At 37.1% G+C, this 20,943-nt stretch overlaps 1 long non-coding RNA gene across 5 annotated transcripts in view; it reads right to left on the bottom strand.

Moving 5' to 3' along the window:
- Positions 1-743: 743 nt before the first annotated feature.
- Positions 744-20,943, bottom strand: part of LOC113097155 (uncharacterized) — a 54,423-nt gene continuing 34,223 nt past the window's right edge. For 3 of the 5 annotated variants that reach the window (XR_003288786.1, XR_003288785.1, XR_003288783.1), the window contains one exon: positions 744-8,379. This is a non-coding gene — a long non-coding RNA (uncharacterized LOC113097155). The remainder of the gene's footprint in view (positions 8,380-20,943) is intronic. The other 2 variants (XR_003288787.1, XR_003288784.1) reach the window with 2 other exon arrangements.

The following is a 20,943-nucleotide window of genomic DNA, read 5'->3' on the forward strand; positions in this document are numbered from 1 at the left end:
AATAACATTTATTACGGACTTCAAAATTGTTTCAGTTAGGCTATATATTTTAAAAAGGTTATCTATTTTCTTACACATGTATTTATGTATATGTATATGTATATAGTACTATTTTATTTTTATTTTTGTTCACCTAAAATTCTTAACTTATAATTTCTCTAACCTGTAGCAATGACATTTAATTGCCTGCAACTGTTGCATGACATATTGCTCTGCATTAAATAAACTTTCATGTGAGAAAAACATACTATTAAACTCAAATAACAAGATAAATAATTGCTCATTTTAACAAAATTTAACAAATTTAAAATGTAAACTGCAAATTTAAAATGTAAACTTTGATCTTAAAATGTCTGAAGATTGCAGAAATTGCACTTCATTGTCTGCAGTTACTGTTCCATGTTTTACTGTTGTGCATGTCTGAACAATATATTGTAAAACTTACTACAAAATTTCATACTTACATTTTTTTATTTTACCTGAACTTTGAATATCGGAGTTTTTTTTATTCATCTTTATTTTCATACATATGTAGGGATATGTATAGTATTTTTTAATTTTACTTGCTAAATTTTAAAACTTAACATTTTTTAATTCAAATTTCTTCAGCTTGCAGAAATCACATTTATTAGCCTGCAATTATTGTTGCATGTTGTATTGCAGCACACTAAACGAACTTACAATATATTATACAATTCAAATAATAAAATGTACAAAACTCAACTCAAAAACCAGGAGACGGGTTGACATCTAATTCATTCATCTTTATTGATTCACACTCAGGACACATACAGACATACATGAATGGCAGAGGGGGTTCCCTAAAGTACAGGATGTTCTGAACAGTTAGAGGAAATGATACGACTCTTCTGTGAAAGACAAGCAGGTCACCCTGTGGTTTTACAATGGAGAAAAACAGATGGAATTGCTTAATGAACATCTTTTTAATTTAATAACAAATACCAGTTGCTCATGTTAGATAACGACTGAGCAGTTATATGACATAGAGAAAAAAAATGTAGAGCAAGTGCAAATGAAGGGGTGGGCAAAAAGATGTGTCATAACAGAGTGTGTTGCAATAAGGTGTGTTCTTTCTGGATTCTCAAGAAATTCAAGTGGACAAAACCTAGTTTTGAACGTGCGCTCGCGCACACACACACGCCCTTCAACGAGAAAGGCTACGCAGAAACACGTCAATTACGCGCTCTGTAAACACACACACAAATCGGAAATAATTCTTTCATAACGACCCCTCTAAAATTAGACAACAATATCGAGACAATAAATAATAATAATAAAAAAACATTTTTCAGTAAAAAAAATATATATATATAGTTATAAAAATGACAACTACTTATAATAACAAAACAGACAGCGATTAAAAACGAAGATGTTTACAGGGGGATGAAAAAACCCAAAATGTCAGACAGCCTACAGACTGTTGTCGCCGGGCGAATGTAACAGCCAACACCAGTCTGATAAGCTATTTGACATACTGGGAGAGACTTGTCCACACCGATAAAGAAACATAATGAAGAATTAACTCACTTACCAATGATGAGACGAGAGGGTGGGGCTGGAAGAGGGGCGTGGTCATACATTCTAACAATATAATGATTTAAATCCCGTTATGGAAGAACCGAAAGCTTTATTCCCCTCATTCAATGAAGCACTGTGTGAGATAACCGAACGCTGCTTCTCCTTTCTGTCTCACCCTGGCTGTGTTTCGAATCCTAGCGAGGCTCCTACCTAGACAGCTTTTTCTGGGGCAGCATCGTCGCGCTCTAACGTTAGAAAGACTGTCTCGCTGGGTTTTTAGATACAGCCTCTCTCGCGCGCTCCACTTCGCTCTCTCCCTCTCTCTCAGCAGTGTTGCCATATCCACGTATTATAAGCCACTTTACATCAAGTCGATTTTTAATTCGGGAAATCGCGCCTTGCCGTTTTTGGGTTTGTTTGCATAATAATACAATACAAATTTACATTTTTCTTGGCCAACATTTTTTAATTCATATTACTTTTGTATAAATTAGATTTTAAATGTATTAATTCAGATATCCAATTACATGTGCATTTTTTTCAAGTGTATGAAACGTAGTTAATTAGTCAATGTCATAAAAACTGTTTATGTAAATCTCTGTAATCTAAATGTTTCATGCTGATCAATAAAATCGAATGTTTCCAATGGGCTGCTTTTCTCACGAGATCTGGCAACACTGCCTCTCCTCTACTCCAGCAGCGGGCAGTGCATTGAGTTCAGCTGAGAGTTCGTTTAAGGTAACGGCAAAAGAAACTCCACACTGTTCCATTTTTTTTATACGCCTGCAGCTTCCAGACTCACATACCAGGGCAGCGATACAAAAAGGCACCGAAAAAACATTTCACAAGCAATTAAAAGAAAAAACGACGCGAAAAGAAGCGACGCACAAGACGTTTGCCTAGCTGCCTTACGTTATGCCACCAGTGCAGTGGTTCTAAATCTGGTTCCGGTGCCCCCCCCCCCAAACACTACAGATCTGACACACCCATTTCAGGACGCGGAGCCTCTAATAACGAGTTGAATCAGGTGTTCTAGATTAAAGAGACGTCCAAAATGTGCCGTTTTGGGGACCACCACGGCGCTAGCGTTGCATTCGTTTTAACTAAGTTACTCGACACTGTAAAAGAGGCTAGATACTAACCTTTCAAATTGACAGACAATCTGTTAGTCAAATCCAATCCAGCAGCGAGCTGCGAGCATCCTCCCGCGTGACCGGATGCTCATCGGATGTAACCTATAGAATATGAGCGATAACGAGCTACGCGCGAAACGTGGCAGCCGCCTACGCACATATGTGCCCGAACACACGCGCTTCTTAATCTTATTGAATGCGTAATTGCATCTGGTGGAGTGGCCCTGTAGTGAGTCATGTGGTTACACACACACACACACACACTCCTTCTCCCTCTCCTCTTTGGATCTCTGGAAACAAAACAATAACTCTAGACGAAAGGAACATTATGATTCACCAAGCTTTAGAACGCAAGACGATCTTTCCTCAGAAGAACTAATGTAACGCAAGCGACTTTAGAGTCAGTGTTACTTTACATTAACTTCCTGTTATTGCTACCTAAATTCAAATTCTGAATCTAAAATTATACGAGCACTGTGAATTGGAATATGCTGGATTTTTAAAAGCACATAAAGTCACTAACAACGAATTTTAAAATTTGCAATCTGTCCCTTAAATGTAACAGACCACACACAACATAAGCCACAGTGCACCTTAAACCATTGGGATCAGATAACCTGTGCAAGATAGAGCTGAGAACATGAGTATCAGTACAAACCACCAGCTAGCAAGCACATTAAAAAGTAAAAATGTTAACCGATAGCCATGTTACAATAGAAACCTCAAAGAAAATTGAGAAAAATAAACCTATTATTCTAGCAGTGGCTGTCATGAGATTGAGGAAGCTGTTGGATTTTAGGGTAAATTTAGTTCCTTGATTTAGTTTTGCTTTATAAGGTCGTTGGAAACCAAAAGTCTATGATGCACTATGCTGATCACCATCTTCTAAAACCTGTAAGGAGAGAGTAAAAGACAGTCGATTATGCTTCATCATCAATGCATTAACTCATCAGAAACATCTCAGGTTAAGCAATCACTCATCTCCACGTGCATTTCCCTCCAATCTCTCTCTGATTCTTTAAAACAAGATTTACGTTAGTGACACGTGCACGGTGGCATCGTTTCCTCCTGCCGGTTGAACAAGCCCGCAGCTTTCCTTAAGTAACAGCAGTAGGTTCAAGTTACCAGAAAAAAGGAACATTGTTCCAGAAACATCCGTAATCTCTCATTGTGCAACTTCATCTCTTTCTTTCTCTCTCTTTCATTTCCTCCTCCCACACGTACACACACATGCACGCAAACTGGAAAAGCTCTTTAGATGAAACGAAGGATTCGCACATGGGCAGACGAAGGTAAAAAAAAAAAAGGTGTAGCTCTTTGTTTCTGTGCGCACTTGTGAGGGAACAGCGGTGGCAGGAATCGTGAGTATAGCCTCAACCTCCCCCAACCCTCCTCCTCCTGCTGCTTCCCTTCCCAACATCCCCCGACCCTCCTCCTTCTTCTTCTTTTACTCCCAGGGGCCCCTCCCGTCTCCGGCAGCCTGCGCTGGGTTCAACAGGGTTCGGCTGCTGAGGGGGGGGGAGGGGGGTGAGTTAGTGTGACGTGGGGGAGTGTCCGGTTCACTCAAAGAGCTCGGAGTATGACTCAGCATCCCTCCTCAGCCAGACCCCGAACAGGCCCCCGCGACCAACCACCGCACGGCCCTCGCGGAGCCCCTGACACTACGGTCTGCCACATGCAAACAATAACACCTCAACAGAATCACACGGTAGAATAAAACCAGTCTCAAAGCGATAATTAGGGCAGGGAGGTAATTAGGATGTGGAGCAAAAGAGAAATAGGGGTGCGCGTAATAAATTAAAAGGAGGAATGGTGGAAAAATAAACAAAAATACAAAAGCCACGTCTGGGATTGAGGCAAATTTAAAGGTTAAAAGAGATGAGTGATGGGACTTACGATTGGGGTGGCCTCTTCTGTGCGCCGCCCGTCCGGTGTTGTAATTTTGCCCTCTGGGCTTCAAGGTACTCCCTGAAAGGCTTCTGTAGAGAGGCGCCAAACAGGGGAAAAGCTCTGTGACAGAAAAGGAGAAGAGGAGGAGGGGACGAGAGCGGAGAAAGAAAGGGAGGGAGAGCGAAAGAGAGAGAGGTCACATAAATTTCACTTACCGACTCTGAAAGGTCAGTGAGTTTCCTTTACCCCGATTCTCCTCTCTCCACTCACAGAGAGAGGGAGATAGAGACCGAGCTCTGTTATCCCAAAAGACAGAAACTCAAATAAGGCAGGAAAAAGATCTGTAAAGTACAGCTTGTTCTGGGAACTATATATCCTAAGCATTTAAAAAAAAAAATGATGGAAGGGAGAAAAAAAAAACACAGAGACACACGAGAAGAAAAAAAAAGGCTTGTCCTGAAAGCATGCTCACACGGAGCCATCCACACTCCCCTGTAATGTCCCTCAGCTAGGCTGAAGGAAGAAATGAATGATTTCTCAGAACTCTCACATTTATCACTGGCGGTTCCTGTAAGAACTGGTTTCAGCCAATTAATGAGGAAGTTAAGTCCATGCTGTGTGATTACTGGTCGAGAGAGTGTGTAAACCCCACCTACTCCCAGCAGGAAGGCGGGGCTCTGTGAGAGACAGCCCATATTAGGAAACCCTTTTATAAGATTTAGCCACTACCTACACTTCCCCCTCCCTTCCCCCCCTCCAACCGAGACACACACACAGACACACACACACAATCACATGGAAAGGAAAAGAGAAGGAGATTGCCCTGGCATGGCAAATGGCCCCTCCCAAACAAGTCTAGGAAATAAATTAAAAATAATATATTTATTTATATATATGTATGTCTTAAACTAAAAGCAAGATTCTTCAAGGAATTTATTATTAAAATGACATTCACATTTTTTTTAATAGACCTGATGCTCTCCGACACATTTGGACCTTTGTTTTATCACTTTACATAGTCATGTGGCCGATAACGGTCTCTTTGAACTCTTCATTTCACAGACGCAAACAAGCCCCTCTGCCCACTCGAGTTTCCGAAAGTGCAACTTCACTGATAAACAGTAGATGAGCTCATACCGGTTATTTTGTTAAATCATTAACCAAACACACTATCATCATCCACCCATGATGTGGGTCAACTAAACGCAAACACATCAAGCCCCAAAACTGCAAATGGAAAAGCAAAATGATGCAGGCTTATAAGGACATTACTGAAGATCCACCATTAAAACCAACACCCACACACCTCAGAGGAGAACATACCAAAATCCAACCAACTGTAAACACTCAGAGAAGCTAGCATTAGCACATCTGATGCCTAATCTCAGATCTAAACCATCATTAGTTTTTTGTTTCTGTCAGCAGGGTTTTGCAGTACAGCTATAGCGAAACGCTGCTGTGCTAGAACAAAGAGTCAGATCAGAAACTTGTTTCTTTGTGTTTGAGAAATTGGCGGGCTCCAATCGAGCCTTGTCCGATGAGCCATGGTGAGTCAGTGCCTGTACGAGTCAGACCTTACACTCAATAACCGTCAGAAACACGCTACTAAACCATGAGGACTTATCTCCATGTCCATAAAACAAGGATTTTCACTTCTGGAACGTTCTGGGGCAGGGATCTCTTTGGGAAAACATGCTGGACTAAGAGATATATACTCTCTGTCAACATTGCATGATCTGGTCATATTTATATTTTTAAATGACAAAATGTGTTGTGATATGTCTTGGAAAATGCTTGCTAAGAGCATATTTTGCTCACGGTGGAACCCATGCGATTTGTACAATGAGGGGCAATAAAAGTGAGTACTTGAAATATTTCCAAAAATTTATCTGGCATGGTTTTGGAGTGAAAACATCTTTTATGGTGGGAAAGCATTATTTCTGCTGAAAGTATATATCATGGGGTTATCAGAAGAAAAACCACTTATAGAGTCAGAACCTGAATTATAGTTCATATCTGAGTAGGAAGGAAAATCCGTTTTGAGATGTTACGACAATTAAATGCTGCAGAGAGATGGAATGTATTTTTTTTGTTGCATTTGTTTTCTACTAAATAGAATAATAAAAAAAACCTGTATAAAATATGATTAAAAAAAATCTGTAAGAAATGTGTTAAAACTGTATATCTTGCTAACTTAAATTATATAAATGAATAGTCACTCCAAAACCTATTTCCAGACAGATATTTCCATCACTATACACTAACTGTATAAATACATTTGTAATGAATTGTTCATGCAAGTAATTATAAAAAAAATAATTGACAAATAACTAATGCTAAAGTTGCTTGTGTCCCTTTTGTGTGAGTAAAAAAAAAAAAAAAAAAACTTTGTTACGGCTGCTACTGTGTAACCCTTGGATGATTAAAAAAGTACATTCAAATTTGAAGTCAAATTATCAACTTGGCAACCTAAATTATTTACTTTTCAGATATGTAAAAAAAAAGTGTATTTTTGCACTGTTAAATGTGTGTTAATTAGAAGAAAATCTCTAAATGAAGGTGGGATAAGATTTTTTTATTTAAACGGTGAAATAATTGCTAAAATGTGCAAACATTGCAAACATACTTCCAATGTACAATGCACACTGTTTATTGTGAATAAATTTCTAGTGTGCAGTGCACACAATGTTTATTGTGAATAAATCTCTAGTGTACAGTGCACACTATGTATATTGTAAAAAAAATATTTAGTTTACAGTGCAATTTCTCTTCATTTTTGGATTAAATGTAAAGTGTGTAACACTGTTCTGCGCACTCAACAGTGCTGACTTATTTTGCAGTAATTGCATCATAATTTCAGTTTCTAACTTTTCATATATTTACCCACTGGCAAGTTCTAAATTTCCTTTATGATTTTTCTTATGAATTAAAAGACTTCACATTGCACAACATACAAGCAACTGATGTGCATTCATTAAAATATTGGAAGAGAAATAACAGGTCAGTAATTAACTATTGTTAAAAACTGTATGTTATCAATAATCAATAAAAGATTTTCTTTGTCATATCAGTTGTTTCATTTAAGCAGGATTTACAGGAAAGCCATGCGTCATTGTTTCTCAAATCTGATCATGTAACAGCTTTCATAGTTTCTTAGTCTAACATTTGTTTTTGTTTTTAAAAATGTTACCTTTTGTATTAAACATTTTAATATAGCAATTATATATAAATGATATTAAATTAAATACAAATCTAGAGTGAATTAGTAATGTATACTCTACATGTTTTAATCTATAGATTATAAATCCAAGCACAAGTTATTTGTATTTCATATCATATTGTATCATACAATTTTTAAGTATCAGTTAAAATCAGTTCAATAATAATAATAATAATAATAATAAAAACTTTCTAAACTGACAAGACTCTTAATTTGCACCAATACATATTGTGCAAATGCACTTAATGTGTGTATGTCAGCAGATCGAGACCAAGTCTTCCCACAATGCCTGTTTAACTCTTATCTAGGATGAGTGCATCAAGCTAACAAAGTTATCAAGGTTTGCTATATTGATTGGTATTGATTAGTCATATTTAAGTGATGCTGAGGATATGTTACCTCAGTGATAAAGCACAGGTGAGCGGACAGGGGTATCTGAGGTCATTTCATTAGTATACTGGCTCCTGTGTGTCTGTCCATCTCCCTACTGAGTGACATCAGCAACAGGAAATGGGAGATGATTCAAACACATGCAGGGAAGGATGATGATCCTCAAGAACAGGATGATCAAGATGCCGGTCATCGATGATATGAAATCTAGATAAAGACAGCACAGGCTATCTCAGCTCAAGGCCTGTTTGACCACGCACGCTTCTGACTCAGCGTGCTTGAAATCTTTGCTAACGTCAACAAGATCCAACGAGAAAAATTAAAGGGAAAAAAAGAGCAACAGAAGCTATCCCGACAAGAACAGATGACAGGCTGACACACTTGAAGAGTGAGGCATGGCGGCGGGAGAAAGACTGTGATTAGCTAAACATATTAGCATGCGAGTACACTCAAAACAACAATACTTTGGCTAATATTAATTCAAATGTGGACAGAAATGGGTTTTCTTAATAAACTTAGCATTAAATACATCAAAATAACTTTCAATAGCACATATTTAATCTAAACACAAGGTAACCCATAAACCTACAACATAATGTAATAAAAACTTTAAATCCCAACATAATGGAACATTAGACACAAATAAAGTTTCCCTCCTTTCCTTATCTTGTTCAAAAATGCATAAAATAGGCTAAACACTTAATTCTAACCTTTAATCTTCCCATTCCGTTCCATGCAAAGCATGCTAGGAATTGGAAATCCCCTGCCTGAGTGCATAAAAATGATCCATATGGTCCTGTTGCAAACTAATTCAGTAATTTTATAAAATGTATTGAAATTAACTTTACAATTTGTGTTGCATTCACTCCTTTTAACCAAATAAATGGAGGAAGCAGCATTTTTGAGTGTAAGTTGAACCAGTATAATGGATGCAAAGAACAGATTGAGGCCTTGTAACACCATTAACTGAATTACCTGTCAACACTTGTGTTTTACAAACTGTAATCTTTGGAGAGGTGACTAAATCTTACCCAGAAGTAAGAGGGGCCGTATAGGCCAGAATTATTGAAAAGCCTCTTACAAACACTACTGAAATGAAATTCATTCATATGCATTACTGAAAACCTCTCACATACACTAGTGAAAACACTGATAAACCTTTGTGAAATTCATTCATACGCATTCATGAAAACCTCTCACATACACTAGTGAAAACACAGATAAACCTTAGTGAAATTCATTCATACGCATTCATGAAAACCTCTCACATACACTAGTGAAAACACAGATAAACCTTAGTGAAATTCATTCATACGCATTCATGAAAACCTCTCACATACACTAGTGAAAACACTGATAAACCTCAGTGAAATTCATTCATACACATTCATGAAAAACCTCTTACAAACACTAGTGAAAACACTGATAAACCTCAGTGAAATTCATTCTTATGCATTCATGAAAACCTCTTACAAACACTAGTGAAAACACTGATAAACCTTAGTGAAATTCATTCTTACGCGTTACTGAAAAACCTCGTAATAAACACTAGTGAAAACACTGATAAACCTCAGTGAAGTTCATTCATGTGCATTCATGAAAAGCCTTTTACATACATACACTGGTGATAACACTTATCAACCTTAGTGAAATTCATTCATACGCATTCATGAAAAGCCTTTTACATACACTTGTGAAAACACTGATAAACCTTAGAGAAATTCATTCTTGTGCATTACTAAAAAAACCTCTTACATACACTAGTGATAACACTGATCAACCTTAGAGAAATTCATTCTTGTGCATTACTGAAAACCTCTTACATACACTAGTGATAACACTGATCAACCTTAGAGAAATTCATTCTTGTGCATTACTAAAAAAACCTCTTACATACACTAGTGATAACACTGATCAACCTTAGAGAAATTCATTCTTGTGCATTACTAAAAAAACCTCTTACATACACTAGTGATAACACTGATCAACCTTAGAGAAATTCATTCTTGTGCATTACTAAAAAAACCTCTTACATACACTAGTGATAACACTGATCAACCTTAGAGAAATTCATTCACAAGCATTACTGAAAAACCTCGTAATAAACACTAGTGATAACACTGAAAAACCTTAGTGAAATTCATTCATATGCATTCATGGAAGGCCTCTTACATACACTAGTGAGAACACTGATCAGCCTTAGTGAAATTTATTAAAACGTATAACTGAAAAATCTCTTACAAACACTAGTGAACATCATACAAAAAGAACCATGGGATCAGCATGCAGGAAGGTGAAAGAATTTGTGTCTCTGTGTTTCCCAATGAATAACATGGGTATCTTTTGGAGGTAAACAGGTCCCAGCTTCCCTGTACTTCTCATCCCTCTATAAAACAGTTAATAATTCTCAGTTATATTCTGGACAACATTCTAATGAGCTTTTATTTCCTGTAGCCGTTACAATTTCTGTCTCTTATTTTTTTCCCCCATGCTATTCATTTCCTTGAGACTGAATTCCTCAAGCCTTGAGTCACAGGTGACCTCTGACCTCAGGTCCCTTCTAAAGCTGCCAGCCAATGTTCCCTCTAAGCTGTGCATGTGCATGGTCACACACTTCTGATGTTGCTCCCATGCAAATGGGAAAAAAAATCCATAAGATTCTAGACTTTAAAAAATAAATAAAAAGAAAGATTAACCTTGATATTTTATAATTCAGAGTTCATTTCAAAATCAAGTCCACTGTTTTTTAGTACAGAAGTGTAAATATTCAGGGCTGACTAATTCACAAGATAAAAACTGCATTACTAGAGAATTTCAGTCATCTATAGAGGCAATGCATCAGTTTTGTGTGTGTTTTATGAACCTGACAAAACTTATCTTGACATTGACATTGTTTTCCTGAGGAAAACAAGACAGAAAATACATTTTTTAAATATTAACATTAACATATTTTAGAAGTCCAAATTAGTAATAATTAATAATAAAATTAAGTCAAAATGTAAATTCATATTGCATACAGAATAATTTATTTCTCTGGTTTTAACTAACTATGCATTTGATCATGTAAATTCATCTAAAACACACAAATAACAAAAATAAAATAAATGCTATTTTATTAATTGATATTAAAATCAGATTAATAAACCAAATTAATTGTGTATTTAACACACACACACACACACACACGCACACACACAACTCACACACTAAAATATCTGTATAAATGTAAATTGTATAAGTCTATAAATGTACATCATTGACAATTATAAATGTGTATTCTATGACGGTTTAATAATCTAATTTATAATCTAGACATTATATATCTCTGTTAAGGTGGACACGCCCAATAAAAATAAGTTGTGGTCAGCAGTAACAAAAATTAGAAGGAACATTGCCGCCAGCTGATGAGGACGGCCATCTTTAAATAAAGGGTGTAAGTCATAAACCAGTGTACATCTACAGCTTCTCACACACAGAGACACATCTGTACACACTAATGAGGTGAGAGACTTAAAAAAAGGCCTTGATGAGTTTCTCCTAATCATTTACAGTGCAGGTATTTTCAAACAAAAGAAGGTCACGCTCTGTGGAGGAATTGATAAGTGCACTGCCATTCACCTTTAGTCTGGTTCTTGGTGTCAGTTAAAACTAGCTCCATGTTACATGAGGATCTTTCCCAATGACCTCATGAGCAAACCATGAGAACATGTCCTGAATGGAGATCCCCGAACTCCGGGTATTAATCACTCGTATACACACACACACACACACACATACATTGCTTTACGTGCTTACATTCATTCCTGTTTTCTCCACCAGCTGTGCCAGTCCCGTGTTTAAACAGTAAGAATGAAGTAAAAAAAAAAAAACAGACTAAACAAAGGAGAAGAGGAAGACAGAAAGAGAGGGGTGAGATCACTCCTATTTTGGAAAAGACTTATCAGCACGGGACTGGGAGACAGGGAATACTAATCTCTTCCCCCTTGGGTCTCAGTGCTGGCTCAGAAGAGAAAAAAACTGAGTAATTATAGCACACTCATACAAGTGTCACTTCCCACCACACCGGGAAGACACTCGTCACCTCGAACGCACAAACATGTGTACACAAAACAGGCAAGTGTGCATAAAAACGCACACCTCTACTAGAGAGCCAAAACTTTTATATTTGAAATCAGATTAGAGATCTGAAACCAAATGAGCCACTTTTTTACTGCCTACACAACCTCATTAGAGATCAATTTGGAACATTATCACTGTAAACAAATGTTTTTTGAAGTTGTAAAAAAAAAAAAAAAAAAAAAAAAAAAAAAATATATATATATATATATATATATATATATATATATATATATATATATAATTGAAGTATATTTTACAAGAAAACACTTTCAGTTGTCACATATATTTAAATGTGTTACTTGCAGTTTGTAATGAGTGAAATTTACTACCAATTTCTGAGTAATTTCTTCCATTATTTTTTTCCGTGTACACATGCAGCAATTCCATGCAGCACTCAAAATGGCAGTCTGAGACTCGACCAGCCATTTATTTCAATAGAGATTGCCGTTAACAAGCTACTAAGCTAAAAACATTATACTCTAATAAGAATAACTACAAACCACATTAAAATATTGTGTACAATGCACTTAAAAAAAAAAAGATTTTTAATAAACATTCATTTAACATTTCTATTTTTAATAATTTTTTAGGACTGAATGATACTTAAATAAATAAATAAATATATATACACTAATGTGTGTGTGTGTGTGTGTGTGTGTGTAATAAACTACAATAAATAATATAGATGGATAAAGTTGAGTCAAAAACTTGTTTCTCAAAACACTGTTTTGGAACATTTTGGACCAGCTTTTGAATCGGCAATGTCTCAGTGAGGCCTAAAACGCTGCCTAAAAAGCTGTCGCTCACTTGGACTTGGAACAGAGCACAAGTGATCAAAGATGCTTCTGCTAAAATATCAGCTGGAAATTCCAGTCGACGTCAACAAATCATTCCTATGTGCCCATGCAACAAGCTTAGGCACGAGAGAGCAGTCAGACATCAGCCATCCTCAAAGCGAACTGTGATTACACAGCAACACAATTCACAAAATCACTATGGGTGGACTGCTTACTGACTCACTGGAGGACCAAACATGCCCAGGATGACTGCGCGGGCAAGGCCAGGCCGGGCTGCTTACGGCTGGGCCAGAGGAGGAAGGAAAGCTGGGGTGTCCTACGAGAGCTACGAGAATGTCTCCTCCGCAAATACAGTGAAAGACATTCTAGTTAAAAAAGATGTCAGCAATGACACCACACAGACTATATTGATTAATAAATAAGCAATAAATAACCGTTCAACGAAGATCAATTTTGTGATAATGAAAAGTGTGCAAACAAGTAAACAGGATATTTAAACCTCAGAGCAACACTCACAATGGCATCCGATATTGACGCACTTGCGGCTGCACTGCAAGTCGAACTCACCTCCAAACCAGAAATAGGTTCGTGCATCGAGACTCGTTTTGACGGGAGTGATGATTAAGAACATGAGTTTTGAAACGGAAACACACGGTAGCAACAGAGCTTCACTTATATACATATATCAATACAAACATGAAGTCGGCATGTCACATAGAAAATATCTGCATAGACTGATTGGACTAAATTGGAGTAATAATAACAACGATTTTAAGGATGTCATAATTGATCATTTCACCTGTACATGCAAAATCCCAGTTTTTCTTTTGCTACATGCAAAAGAGCTACACAAGACGGATGCATTCACACACCTACAGAGCTGTAACCACACCGAAACGATGCTTTCTGTACAGTCATACAGTGAGGCAGCTGTAGGTTGAGTTATCCGGTGAGCTCTAGGTCTGCGGGTAAACCGTGCTCACCTTCAACAGGATGTCACCTAACCAATCACCCGTGACCCAAAGAGTCACAACCGAACAGACCAACAGATATCAAAGCTGATAACTATCATTTAAAATGTTTTAAACCAACAACAATATCAATAGGGCTGCCTCCTAATAGTCGACTAAACGTTGGTCGACCAAAAATGTTATCAGCACATGCATTTATACATTTCATTTATACTATTCATTTCTTGAAAGTTATTACAGTAGTTTGCTTTATTGTTTCATTTAAATATTCTCAGTTATTTTGTAAAATCGGATGCATTAAAATGAAATCATTAGCATTAAAATGACAATATGCTTTTGCGCAGGAACTTTAATATGTTTGCATCAACATATTTTCTAGAGCAAACGAAATGCATTCTCTGAATTCATTCCATCTCCGCAAAGTCCTTTCATCTTAATAAACAAATAAGCCAACAAATAAATAAAGAGGTAATTTAATTTACACAGCTGTACAAAAACAAAACAAAACTGAAGAATTCAACGAAATGCCCCTAATTTTCCCCTAAATGCATAAAATAGACTATCAAGTGATTCAGCTTTGGTTTTGATTTATCTCAGACTCGAAGAAAAACTCCTGAAAAAGCACCTATACACTGCTATGCAAAAGTCAAAAATTCTTGCATGAGGTATGTGGCACACTTCTGAACATTGTGCATATAAAAAAAAATCCCCCTTCCTACACTAACATTGACTATTTTCACTACAGTTGCCCCCCTGTGCAGTTTAAACATGTCTATCTGAAAAAAGGCGGTAAAAAGATCCCGTGACTCAGATTCCCGGCTGGATGGGGCTGCAATGACTCGCACGGCTTACCGTACAACACGAGGCCTTGAGCAGGTCAGGGAAACAGTAGCTCTGCAGATAAAGCTGTCACCTCGCTCACATCTAATGAAATAAGTCATTGATCGATTCTTGCTGCATAAAGCCTTAGTAAGACAATTAAAGACCTTTTGTTCACTGTTCAACACTTAAAAAGCCTAGTTTCTGTAGTACATTATGGTGTAACTTGATTTGCAATCAGTTTATTCATCCTCTTGTGACTCTGATCCGGTATCTGTCTACTCACAAATACTGAAAATAAAGGGCTGATTATTTTCTTCTGTATTATTACGGTCAGTAGTAAGATAACTCATACTAACTTTCCAGTGAAAAGCTTGGTCACCACCCAGTCACCCTCCATGGGGACTTAACCCTGAGACCTTCAGCTCAGTGCTGTCTTTGTCCGGTGATGTCTCGAAAACAGGTGACTTTGCCTTTCGTGCTTTCCAGAAAGAAGCAAGAATTTAACTCCTCCATGCCAGGAATTCAACACCAAATTAGTTATTTATGACAACAATTTTAAGCCAATGAGCGTAGCAGAAATAGCAATGGTGGTCACTTAGTAATGTCTCCTATTAGCACTGGAATGAGTTCAGATAAGTCCAACTTTGATTTGATTTCTAGTGTCAGGAGTATCTTTCCCATCCATCTACTGTTTACTCTAGGCCTTCTTCTCTTTTCTGTATTGTCACCATCCGTTACATTTAAAGTACTTTATTTAAAAACAAGTTAATCTGCATATTCTTTGTTTCGATAATGAGACCATTAACGAATGCTCTTTAGGAACAGCAGGAGATACTGTCAGATGGAAACGCATGAAGAAAGGACGCATCCTCTGTCGATCAGTTAGCTACCGTTCACTTTGAGCTCATATACTGAGCCTATGACTATCAATACGGCGGAAAGACTGTATTTGAATAAGCACAAAATAAGCCACACACAAAAGCATTTTTTGAATGAAAACAACTGCCCGTCTTCACCAATCAACGGTAATGATATCATCAATGGGAGGGGTTAACTGAGGTGAGACCACAGACTGTTTCAGTATGATTTAACAAACTACACAATACACACGGCACTAAGCCAACACTTAAAGTGACAGTTCCCCCCAAAATGAATATTTATTCAGTCGCAGAATGACTGAGAATGGGAGACGTTTCAGATGCGCGCTCCACTTCACTTCAGCGCTAGGCGTGAGTCAAGCGTGCACGGAAACGGTATTGAGTTTCGCAGCGTGTGCTCTTATGTTGCATGCACAAAGGTGCGCTGCCATATCCTTTCATATCAAACCGTGAAATAAACTACGTGCACGCATGGAGCCATGGAGTTCCCAAAAAGGCAAGAAAAGCTGCCTTTAAACTGTGCATGCATGTAATATATGTTTTCTATATATATATATGTTTGATTTATATATGTATATCTAAGAAATAATACAGTTAACAAAAAAGTAGCCTAAATAAGAAAGTAACACTCTGTCTAACGGATGTGAGCGGCGTACCGCGACAGAATACTCATTATAATCAGTGATGCTACAGTGGATGCAGCACAAAATGACATGACAAATCCCCACAGTATACTGCCCCGTCCTATTTATGAGGTACTGACACAGAGTTCAAATGCCCTATGTAGAAACTAGACAGACAAAACCTGTTGCGATGCGACAGTGATGCATCCGGTGAAGACACCGTTCACGGTTTCGCCGCCAAGCAAGCGGCGCATTCCCAAAGAGGTCCATCGCCCAACACAAAATTAATTTGCTGAATACATAAACTATGTCTGTTTTCTGCGCTCAAACCTGCCAATCTAAAGGAAATGCTGTGTATGGTGTTTGAGGTAATTTGTGAATTACCATAGACTTACAGTCTAAATAAAATAATGGTAAAACAATTTGCGAGTATTACTGTTATTACACCTGTATACAAAACTCTGTATTATTTTTGCTATAGAGTGTGTGACATCACGTGCACTACCGCTGGTGGCAGTTGACACCCACTGTGGCAATCTACCACCGCGGTGACGTGGTTGTCATGGCAACTGTCAAAGCCCTAAGTAAAAACACCATAAAAGTAGCATAAATGTGGTATATTTGGTTTTCTAAAGCCATATGATAGTTTAAGGTTGTTATCATCTGAAAATGTTACTTTGCAGCATTGGTCACCATTCACTTTCATTGTACGGAAAAGAGCAGCTTGCACAATCTGCTAAATATCTCATTTCGGGTTGCACAGAAAAAAACTACAAAAATGAAGAAGTAATTTTCATTTTTGGGTGAACTATTCAATTTATCCTTTTAGTTTACATAATCTGAAAACAAGCCTACATGGTTTAATATCTATAATCAAGCCTGCCCTGGGCAAGGCATTAGTTCTAAGATCTTGCTTACGATTAGCCTGCAAATCAGGAAATAACAACAGTAAGTAGCATTAATATAAGACAGAACAATAAGCCACACTCCATCTGAGACAAAGGAAAAGCCTTAAACCGGAATTCAAAGCATTTCAGGACTACTAGACTATAGTAATATCGAATCATGCATAGTCTGAAGATAATTTGCACTGTGTGAACAAGGACACAGTTCCATTCAAGTAATTGCTTGTTTTTACATTGACTTTTAAATTCTGTTTCTCCTCTTGCATCCTGTAAAAAGCTGCTTCAGGACCCTGATATCTCCTCATGATGGTAATTTGGTTTAGTGTACTTCCACAATATAAAGCAAGACCTGAACTAACTGACGTCACAGTTTATTAAGCCCTCACAAATCAGCTAAACTTGTCAGACTTTGCCAAAACGTAATGCATAAAATAACTCTCAACTGCAAAGATAAAAGATTTTCCATTATCAACAGTTGTAAGTTATACACGTCCCACTTTACGACAGGAAGATCCATATAACAATAATAGAACACACACTGACCAGACTGAAAACAGACATCCATCGTCTAATCGTATGTTTGCTCTTCATTTAAACAATACTTTAGGGCCACCCTGGCCAAAGCCATTGACCTCGTCATGAAATACAATACATACCGAAACTGTAGCCTACATGTATATTTAAAATTCTTGGCAGACAATGCGAAAAGTCATTTCACTGGTATTAATCTTAAAATGGTAATGTCTGCATCTCCTTTATGTCTCACAGATAGGATGCATCAAATTGAGCTGTTTTTCTTAAAGTCAAGATATGGTTGTTTAGTTAATCAGGTCTGATTCTGATCTCCAGCAAATGATCAAAAAACATGAACAAAAAAATGATATGAGATTATAGTAAGTAAAAATGCTTTTCACCAGATTCTAAGGTTCAGAATTACTCTAGTACATAAACCTGCACGCATGTGGATACACTTAAAAAAAATAATAGGCATTTATGGAAAGCACTATTTCAAATAATACATTTTCTTTAATCTTAAATATAAAAAAGTTTTAATTATCAGTTGCTTGCACACTGCCTGATTCAGCCATGTGTCACATGAGTCAATGAAGCCACATTTGCTCTGGTAAAACTGCAGCCTTATAAATAAGAAATAAAGCAGTTACCCAGTTTCACTTTGAGGGAAAGAGAACTGAAAGCATTTCCCATATTTGCATCAGCTACAAAAGTCCTACTAACGTAAAAAAAAACTTTTTTTTTTTAAATGTCAAAGCCGCAGTTTCTACATGCAATAGTTTAAAGATAACCAAACCTAAAGTATGCCTTCAAAATACAATCTGTTTGCACAAATAGCAACTCTCAGAATTTTTAGAGCAACCAAAGCAATATTAACACTAGTTCACAGACCAAACACACCATTAACCTTCATCAAATGCTCCCACAATGCCAATAACAGGATACATTTATTGTAGCAAGAATGCAAACCAATAAAATAACAGTATATAAAAGAGTTTATTTATATACAGCACATAAAGTTGTGTGTGAGCAAAAAAACACAACTTTCGTGCCCTGCTTGTCAAAGCAGCACAAGAACACTTTAAAATCATAGGCAAGAGTCTGTTCATTAAACTTGATTGATAATCTACTACACACAAAAGGAAAACACAGTACACAGCAATACATTTAAAAGGTGTACAGGTCTTAAAGTTGTATAATTCAACAATATGTCCTTAATTTTCCTACTGTTTTTGGTACTGTTCAAGAGACACACTGAAAATGAAAGGAACTAATTTTCCTGATTGGATGGATGCCTTTCCATAGCTTTTAAAATCATATTACTCAACAATGAAATAACACTTTAACTGACGCAATTAAGTCGAGCGAAGTTCAGTGATTATTGATGGATCTTTTAACACCTATAAAATCAAAGAGGAGACCATAACAGGAGCAAGGTAGGACCATAAATGTAGAGGAAGAAGAGTTCACAAGTGGAAGGTAGTAAAAGAGGTAAACATTAACATTTGTGTCATAAAGCCCAGGATACGGTGCGGCACACAATCCAGGCTTGCAACAGGAAGGCCTGCGTGACTTTTTCACTGGTTTACGACTAAATACATAACATTTATTGCTCTAGAAAGTTCACAGCGATGACATGAACATTCCAGAAATAACAGCATTTTATTTATTTATTTTTTTGGATTATGTGATGTTTGGATAATTGTAGTGTAAATCTAAATGCTCTCTAAGGGATATTTATGAGCGGAGCGTAAAAACTAGTAAATGTAAACTCTCATGTAAGAGAGCTGAATGTATAGCTTGCAACGTTCTGCCAAAAATGTGAAATCTGAAACAAGGAGGACAGAGAAAACCAACTGAACTTGTTTCACTGACAGAGAAAAGAGACTTAAAATGGCAGTAAATAACATTTATCTTTTGGTGCCTTGAGGAAAAATGAAAGAGGGAGGAAAGATCTTTGATAGGGAATTATGAGTATAATCCTACAGACCTACTTCACGTTGTAAAAAGGGCACACAAGCAGCCTTTTTTTCTATAAAAAAAGCAAATTGAAAAAAAAAAAGAAAAGTGAGGGTGTTTCTATAAATCTAGATATTTATCCAACAAATTCACTTTACTCTCAGAGCTTTGGTTTCATAGTTTTTAATCTTAATATCTATTCACTGATTAGTGTGTGGGGACTTTCCATTTATTTAATAATATTTCCATCATCCAACCCTAAACATAAACCTCACACACACACCATCCCGCATTGAAGTTTTTTAAATGTAATATTTAGTATGTATGTTAAGCTATTTGCTAGCCATAATGTAGGTGCTTTCACTTTTGATTATGATGGGGACATTTGGTCCCAACAATGTAGATACCTGACCTACACACACACACACACACACACACACACACATCCACAAAAGACTTGAACAAAAAAACTCTCTGATCTGTGGTAAACTTCATGTTTCTGCAGCTTTACCTACACTTTCTCTTACACACACACACACAATACCGCAACAACCCTATTTAAACCTCTCACACGCACACACACACACACACACACACACACACACACACACACACACACACACACACACACACACACACACATACACACATGCTCAGATGGATATCAGTTGCATCATATCTGTGCATGTACTCGGTAAAACCACAAAAGGACACCAAAAAATAAACCGTAATGACACGGTAAACGCAACTCTCGAATCACATCCAGTTCTCTGAATGCATCTTCACTTTCTCTGTACTATATCTTGAGGAAAAACAAGTCCATAAATAACCCAAATCTGCTGATATTCCCTCCACTTAATTTTGGGTCAAAAACATCCTGTGGACAAAAAGTGAGGAAAATAATATTGTTGTTGTTCTTCATTGGAAGCAGATTTGTAAGAAATTCCCTATAGCATCAGCAATTTTAGGAAAGTAAGAGGGCAACGAGCTGTTTTCAAAGCAAAGGGCTGATGCAATCTACATGTGCCGTTGCAGTTATGGCCGGGGTGATTGATGCTTTGCATTGTCAGGGGGCTGCCCCAAAGACAGGTGTTCACAAGCCAAAAACAGCAGCGTTGATCCCCACCTATAGCATCCTATTACCCTGTTGCAACACTACTGACCACAGCACAGGTGTTTAAGGA

The sequence above is a fragment of the Carassius auratus genome, unplaced genomic scaffold, assembly GCF_003368295.1.
Source record: "Carassius auratus strain Wakin unplaced genomic scaffold, ASM336829v1 scaf_tig00216123, whole genome shotgun sequence".
Lineage (NCBI taxonomy): Eukaryota > Metazoa > Chordata > Actinopteri > Cypriniformes > Cyprinidae > Carassius > Carassius auratus.